Source organism: Mustela putorius, unplaced genomic scaffold, assembly GCF_011764305.1.
Source record: "Mustela putorius furo isolate JIRA1106 unplaced genomic scaffold, ASM1176430v1.1 tig00000450_pilon_pilon_pilon, whole genome shotgun sequence".
NCBI classification, from domain to species: domain Eukaryota; kingdom Metazoa; phylum Chordata; class Mammalia; order Carnivora; family Mustelidae; genus Mustela; species Mustela putorius.
In genome coordinates, this window is record NW_025421385.1 from 3,706,993 (window position 1) to 3,714,978 (window position 7,986).

Sequence of the window (7,986 nt, forward strand, 5' to 3'; positions counted from 1 at the left end):
GTCATTCAGGGAGACTACAAGGTTGCATGGTGCCTCCCGTATTTACGTAGTGTGGTGGCCTTGTGTGGGAAATTACATGAGTGTATGCACTGAAAAGCTGTTCCATTAATTCTGTCTTCCCCTTAACTATAGTCGGTGTTGTGAGAGTAAACGGAAGAGAAAGTGTTGGAAAATCATTGTGGATGGTGTTCTCTTTGTATGCATTGGAATCCTACAGAAAGACAGAATGTTTCACTAAATAAGTTTGGAGTTTGTCTTCAATCTTTTATTTATTTCTCTCATCTTTCCCAGGCAATCCTCAGGAAGATGAATGGTGTTGATTTAATTATCTTTTAAGCTGCTCTAGACCATAACGACATGCTTCCTTATTTCTGTGAGTGAATGATTGAACAGTTCTATTACTGAAACTATTAGATTTGGAGAGTTTATTGATTTGAAGTCTTGGAACAAGAATGGTCAATACACTGGTTTGGTACGTTAGCTCATTTAGATTCAAAAATTCCTAGAGATAGTGGAGACGGAGCTTCTGCTTTTGAATTAAAGATTACAATGGCTAAGCAATTTTAAAAAGCCTGAGCTTTCCCTTCATGGACTTCAGAAGATAATGTTAGAAGATCAATCTATGCATGTGATTACAAACGCACATCAGCCTTTGACATCAACTCTGTGAAATGAGTATGTCTAGTCTGATACAGTCTGGGTCTTGAGAAATGGTGCCTTATGGTAATTGATTCCTTTACTTGAATCATCCTGGTAATATTTTACTCGGCCTAATAAAATTGGTGTATTCTCTGGTTAGATTTAAAATTGATCATCCAACCACCATTAGTGGAAAGATTTGATGAATTTTTAAAAAATCAATCAACACATTGAATTTCTACAAAAAAATCAGGGAACTATTGTCAGAATCATCTGGCTTTTGCTGAAAATCAGGTTATATTTACAAGTTATTTTGAGGGATTTAAAGGAGAATTAAATTGGAATTGCTTATTTCCATCCAACATGGAAACGACTCTCAGCTTGGCAGCACTGGACTCCTGGCCCTTGTTTTTAGGAAATGTACCAAGTCAAACCAAGTGGCGATGGGGCAGAACGGAATGCACAGCTGGAGAAGGCCCAAGTAGGATGAGTGTTATCAGTCTTTAATTTATGAAGCTCTGGCAGCCTGAATTCCTCTAAGTCCTGGACAAAATTTTAGACATTTTAACAGTGCCTACATGCCAATAGGCTGCAGTGGTCCAGCTGGCAGACACAAACATGTAGGCTGGTTAGTGTATAAGCTTGCAAATCTGCCACGACTTCAGAGACAACCTTAGGAGCTGGTTAAGCATGCAAGTGCGATGGGCAGAACTGTTCTTAGGTACGGATATTCTAACATAGGATTGGAGGGGTCAAATAAGGGCTCTGTGTTGGTGTTGGTTATTTTCAATAACTTGGGAAACTCCTAATTATAAGGAGGGTTGTGGGCTTTTTGTCAGAAATTTAAACCTCTCCAGGAAAAATAGGATTATTTCATTTGCAATGAGTATCTTTGATAAGAGGTTGCACATAGGGATTTGCCACACACAACTGTGATATTGTCTAGGAAATAAGCTGCCTAGAGATGAAGACACAATTTCTCTACCTGCTATTGACTCAAGGCTTTATGGTTGATAAAATCAGTCAAATCTGATACCAAATGTTGTCTCTGAATGCGTGTTGAATAGGACCTGCATCAGGAGACACATGTGAGAGCAAATGGTGTTGCTTTGATGTGTCTGTGTAAGGAAATCTGAGGGGAGGATGTGAATGGGATTTTTAGGGCGGAGGAAAAAGTGACCCAAATGGAGTCTTGATAGGTCCTGGCTGTCACATCAAAAATCTCCTGTTTCCTTGTTTCTTGAGCTGGTTTACCCAGACTTGCGTCATCATTTCATGTGCCCAGTCTCTTCCCCAATGTACTGTTTCAAGGCTGAGTTCATGGTTTTTGAGATGATCTCAAAATATGATATTCTCTTAACCGTGACCTGACATTCCTAACAGAGGAAGGAGAAGAAGAACCAAAAACAAGAGAAATCTTTCGCTGACCTTGGGGACCTTCTTGTGGGAAGACTAGAGAAGTAGATGCGTAGTAATTGGAGGGGAGGCAGCAGTAATCTCAGCTCAAGTGCCAGTGTTCTACAGAATGCAAGATAACCAAAGCCCCCTGAGACAGGTGTGGGTTGGTTTGACTTTGTTACCTGTTTCAGTTCTCTCTTTGTTTACTCCCAGAGTGATAGGATTTATCAATTCCTAAGCAAATGCTGCATTAGGAAGAACGCATTTAATTTAAATGAATAACTGATATACTTAAAACTTCATAAACGGTGGCACGAAATCCACTAACTTTGGATTTCTGAACAATTGTTTTCAGATTGAACAGAAGCTCATTTGTCAAGATCTTTCTTCACAGTATAAATGAATGCTCCTGATAGAATTCAAGAGGTATGATTATAAAAGCTTCTTGACAGCTAGTACTGCCAGGGAGGCCTACCCATGCTGATGTTTAGGGATGTTGCTAGGGTAGGGATGCTGTGCTGTACCCAACACATTCAGAACACATGCTATATTGGAGAAAAATGTTTCTGTATGTAATTTGTGCAAGGATATCACAAATCTTTTAATTAATGAGATTATAGACAAATAAAGGAATGCAGGTAGACATACAGACATAAATATCCATCACTAATTCTATTTTTTTAAAAAAAGATGTATTTATTCATTTTGAGAGAGAACAGTGGGGGAAGGGGAAGAGGCAGAGGGAGAGAATCTCAGGCAGACCCTGGGCTAAGCGTGGAGCTCAACTCGTGGCTTGATCCCACACCCCCTGAGATCATGACCTGAGTCAAAATCAAGAGTCGGATACTCAACTAACTAAGCCACCCATGAGACTCCACTAATTCTATCTTTTGTGAAAACTAAGGAATTTGCCAGGTAATTTTGCTGTCCAGTGTTTAAAGCTCTTTCTGTTGCATTCTAGATGTTTATGCTCTTGGGTTCCAGTTTTGATTCTTTTATAGATTGTTACTAGTTTAAAAAGAATCCATTCTTGTATAAAGATCTATGCTGGGACAAGTGTTTGGTGTAATTCTGAAGGCTTGAAGAACCTACTCCATTTTTAGTGGAATTCTGTCTTCTTCTGCACTAATGGTCGTTACATAACCACATGGGATTATGTGTATACAACATCAAGAAATGTATTGCCATTCTCTGCTCTTCCCCGTTCGACAGACAGCCCATCTTCAGGTGCAGTGCCAGCCACGTGCCCAAGACACGATGGTGAAGGTTGGAGTGAATGGATTTGGCTGTATTGGGTGCCTGGTCACCAGGGCTGCTTTTAACTCTGGTAAAGTAGATATTGTCGCCATCAATGACCTTTTCATTGATCTCAACTACATGGTCTACATGTTCCAGTATGATCCTACCCACAGTAAATTCCACGGCACAGTCAAGGCTGAGAATGGGAAGCTTGTCATCAATGGGAAGTCCATCTCCATCTTCCAGGAGCGAGATCCCGCCAACATCAAATGGGGCGATGCTGGTGCTGAGTATGTTGTGGAGTCCACTGGGGTCTTCACCACCATGGAGAAGGCTGGGGCTCACTTGAAGGGCGGGACCAAGAGGGTCATCATCTCTGCTCCTTCTGCTGATGCCCCCACGTTCTGATGGGTGTGAACCATGAGAAGTATGACAACTCCTTCAAGATTGTCAGCAAGGCCTCCTGTACCACCAACTGCTTGGCTCCTCTGGCCAAGGTCATCCATGACAACTTTGGCATTGTGGAGGGACTCATGACCACTGTCCATGCCATCACTGCCACCCAGAAGACTGTGGACGGCCCCTCTGGGAAGCTGTGGCATGACAGCCGAGGGGCTGCCCAGAACATCATCCCTGCTTCCACTGGTGCGGCCAAGGCTGTAGGCAAGGTCATCCCTGAGCTGCATGGGAAGCTTACTGGCATAGCCTTCTGTGTCCCCACCCCCAACGTGTCTGTTGTGGATCTGACCTGCGGCCTGGAGAAAGCTGCCAAATATAATGACATCAAGAAGGTGGTGAAGCAGGCATCAGAGGGCCCCCTTAAGGGCATCCTGGGGTATACTGAGGGCCAGGTTGTCTCCTGTGACTTCAACAGTGACACCTACTCCTCTACCTTCGATGCTGGGGTTGACATTGCTCTCAATGACCACTTTGTCAAGCTCATTTCCTGGTATGACAATGAATTTGGCTACAGCAACCAGGTGGTGGACCTTATGGTCCACATGGCCTCCAAGGAATAAGAGCCCCCTGAACCACCAGCCCCAGCCAGAGCAAGAGGAAGAGAGAGGCCCTCAGCTGCTGGGGAATCCCTGCCCCAACTTATCCCCCAAAACACTGAGAATCTCTCAACCTCCACTATTTCCATCCCAGACCCCCTGAAGAAGGGGAGGGGCTTGGGGAGCCCTACCTTGTCATGTACCATCAATAAAGTATACTGTATCCAGCCAAAAAAAAAAAAAAGAGAGATGTATTGCCTAAAAAAGACAGTAAATCCCAATCTCTTGAGCAGGAAGAGGCTAACATTTTTTGAGCCTACATTATGGACAAATTATGGTTTTTTTTCAGTCGATGTCCAAATAGAGAAACAGAAGCCATGTTAGATATAACAAATGGAAGGAGATTTAATGTAGGAAATCAATTACTAAAAGTTTAGAAGGTCTGCAGAGCAGAGGTGTGTATGAAGTTATTGCCCGTAACCTGGAGAGCTGGTTCCCCCATGGCTGCTGTAGGAACCACATTTCTGCCTTTGAGCAGAAACCCTTCTGATGCAGTCCAGCTGGTGCTACATGCTTCCCAGGGGAGTAAAACTTCTAAACCCACAAGGTCTCTCATCCTGGCCCTGTGGATGGCACCTGTGGTAGTCAGAAATGTAATGTGGTGCCCCTGGTAAGAGCCCTTTCTCTTCAATGTGGGTGGACCTGTGCACATGAAGGATATTACACACATGTGAGGTTACATTATATGGCAAAGGCGAAGGGATTTTTTTCTGAAGTAATCATAGACCTGAACCAATAGATTTTGAGTTAACGGAAAGCCTATTGGTGGGTATGGCCTTATCAGGTGAGTCCCTTGACGAGCTTCGGAGGCAGAGCTGCTCTTCCCTGTTGGCCTTGAAGAAGCAAATCACCATGAGTATTACAAATGGAAGGAAATAAATTCTGCCAATAAATATCATGAACTTGGAAGAGCAAGGAGCTGTGAGTTTTAGAGAGAGCCCAATCCCAGTTTGCACTTGGATTGTGGCCCTGTCAGACCCTGAGACCCTGACCCTGTGAAACCCTGGACCCTGGAGGATCCAGCTAAACTGGCCCACGGAAACTTTGATATAAGAAATGCTTATCATTTGAAGCTGCTCCGTCTGTAGCAATGTGCTGTGCAGCAACGGGACACTAACATGGCCTATATGTGGGTTGCTGGGTGAAAGCGCTGATCACATCTTTGAGTGTGATTTTCTAAACCTGCACGGCATGTTTCCAGTTGGTGCAATGATTCTTCAACTGGCCATTCCAAACTTCTACAAGACAAACAGCTTCTGGATGTGGCAAAAGTAATGAACTGTGTGGGGCGGTGGGGGAGCCCATTGCAACAATTTTCCTCCTGAAAATAAAAGGGGTTTCTTGGTAGATGCTGTGGATTGTGGAATACGATGGCAGTGAGAAGGGCCTCCAGCAAGCCTGGGATGGTGGTTCTGGCTGAAGCACTGTGGGTGAGGAAGGCACGTTCATAGGTAGGTTAAGTGTCTACTCTGATAAGGACAAAACCTGAAGGAAGGCTTCAGGATAACCAAGCTGCCCCAAGATGGCTGGCTGCTTCTCCTGGGGATGATGCCTGGCTGGGAACTTGGGCAGCCCCCGCTATGGGCAGGCTGGGCAACCCGCTGAGTCTCTACCAGATAAGCCTTGGCGAGGGGAAGTCCAGGTTGTCAAAGTTCTGCTCAGCTCCCATTCCTGCCACCCGGGCCACTTTCTACATGTGCGTCTGCAAACTCCACGGGGAATGAGGAAATGTGTGGCATGCACAGAACATCTTTTTGTCCACCTGATTTCTGAGGGTCTCCTCATTAGTGGGTGCACTTGGGTGAGTGTGCACACAAGGCCTTCATACATCATACACATCCTGAGGGTCCATCTACAGGTCTTTTCCTGGGAAGTGCTGGTCATCTGTATTTCCATCTTTTATTCCAAGTTCCTGCTCATGGGAACAGAATGTTAGTTGTTCACTATGACTCCACACAGATCCACACCTGGCGGGTTTTCAGTCCAGGCAAATCAGAAACCCGATGGGCTACTGAAAGTGTTCCCTGGGGGATTTCCTTTCAGTGATGTTTCTCGGTGCCATCCCTCTGTGGGACCACAGCTCTGCAGCAGCATAACAGACTACGGAGTATCATGGGCAATCCAGGCTCTGGTTTTTGTCTCCTTCGTAAACTGGCCATCGGAACCTCTGTGAGTCTGAGTGGAGGCGAAGTGAAAGCGGTCAGTGAACAAGAAAAGGGCCCTTAAAGGACGAGCTACCTGCTCTCGCAATATACCCACATCTTCATGAGCCGCCAGTGTCTGCTCTTGGGCACACATCTGTCTTCTTGAGGTGTCCTGCTACCTCTCTGTGGGACTGTGCATTCTTTACGCAGGCCACACTCTCTCCAAGCTGTCCCAGCCAATGAGTGGGCATCGTGAAGGCCCTAGAACCAGAACCTTCCCATTCAGTGTGGAGGGAGTGAGCTGGAGCCCCAACTTTTTCATTTGATGTGGGGATCCTCTAACGTTCACGGTTGTACTGGCCTCTCCTGCCGAGGGAATCAGGAATTCCCCATTTCAGGCTTCTCTCACCCAGTCCTCCTCCTTCTCCAAGATGACCCGCACTGTCCTCTGAACGCTGGCCACCTGTCTGACTCCCTCGCTTTCACCATCATGGGCTTTCCCCAGAAAATTCCACCCCCACCCCCTCCCAACTTCTGATTCTCAGAGAACAGACACTGACACATTTGCGAGGCAGCCTTGTTGTGTCCATTAACAACTGCTATCCAGAATTTCTGAAGGAACCAATAAACACATTTAATGGGGGTTTAAAACTTCCATTTATTGCTCCCCCTTTGTTTTTGGTGTCTTGCTTTCTCTGTTGGGATTTCAGAGTAATCCCTACAATGCATATTGAAAGCTTGTGTGCAAAGATGAAGATTGCAGAGGAACTGGCTGGCGTCGGAGGCGCTGGGCTAGGAAGCAGCTGGTGGGTTGCGCGTGGAAGGTGTGGGGAGCAGCAGGGTATGGCCGGTGGTTTTCCCCAGCCATACCCTGGTTTACAGTCCAGTGTTGTTTCCGTCTAGTTTTCTCTGTTGTTTGGGTGGATGCCTCTTTGAGAAAGAACACGACTGTTGGGCTTGACTTTGCGCTCAGTCATGGTATTTGCAATGTTTTGGAAGGAGAGGGGCCGTGCTTGTGTGTTGCCTCCACTATTCGAAGACTAGAAGCCTGATACTTGGTTTCCACCAGTGATTTTTCGCATGTTTTCTCCTCCTTCTCTTCAACATCACTAATGAAACCACTTCTGTCCCCTGGAGAGCTGCTGCTCCTGTACAACACACTCAAAGACTCCTGGAACGATCAGGGGCCAGATTGTATTGTTTTAACTCTGCATAGAGTCTTCACATAATAGAGGAATAACAACAACAACAACAAATTGTAAGGAAAGATAGTACCATGCTTGGGTAAATCTGAGCTTACGTTGCCATTTTCTTGAGAAAGTTTATATTCAAATTAAGTGTTTAAGTTCATCTATGTTAATCATTATGCTTACGTGATCTATATGAGCACAATGTATGTGTGTGTGAGAGAGAGAGAGAGCAAAATGCAGGATATATTCCAGTGATAATCTGATTTATTCTGACTCACTAAAATTGACTTTGATTTTAAGGTCATGTAGTTACTTATATAG

General features: G+C 45.0%; 1 pseudogene; it reads left to right on the forward strand.

Moving 5' to 3' along the window:
* Positions 1–3,279: 3,279 nt before the first annotated feature.
* On the forward strand, positions 3,280–4,499 carry LOC101680332 (annotated as a pseudogene).
* The last annotated feature ends 3,487 nt before the right edge of the window (positions 4,500–7,986 follow it).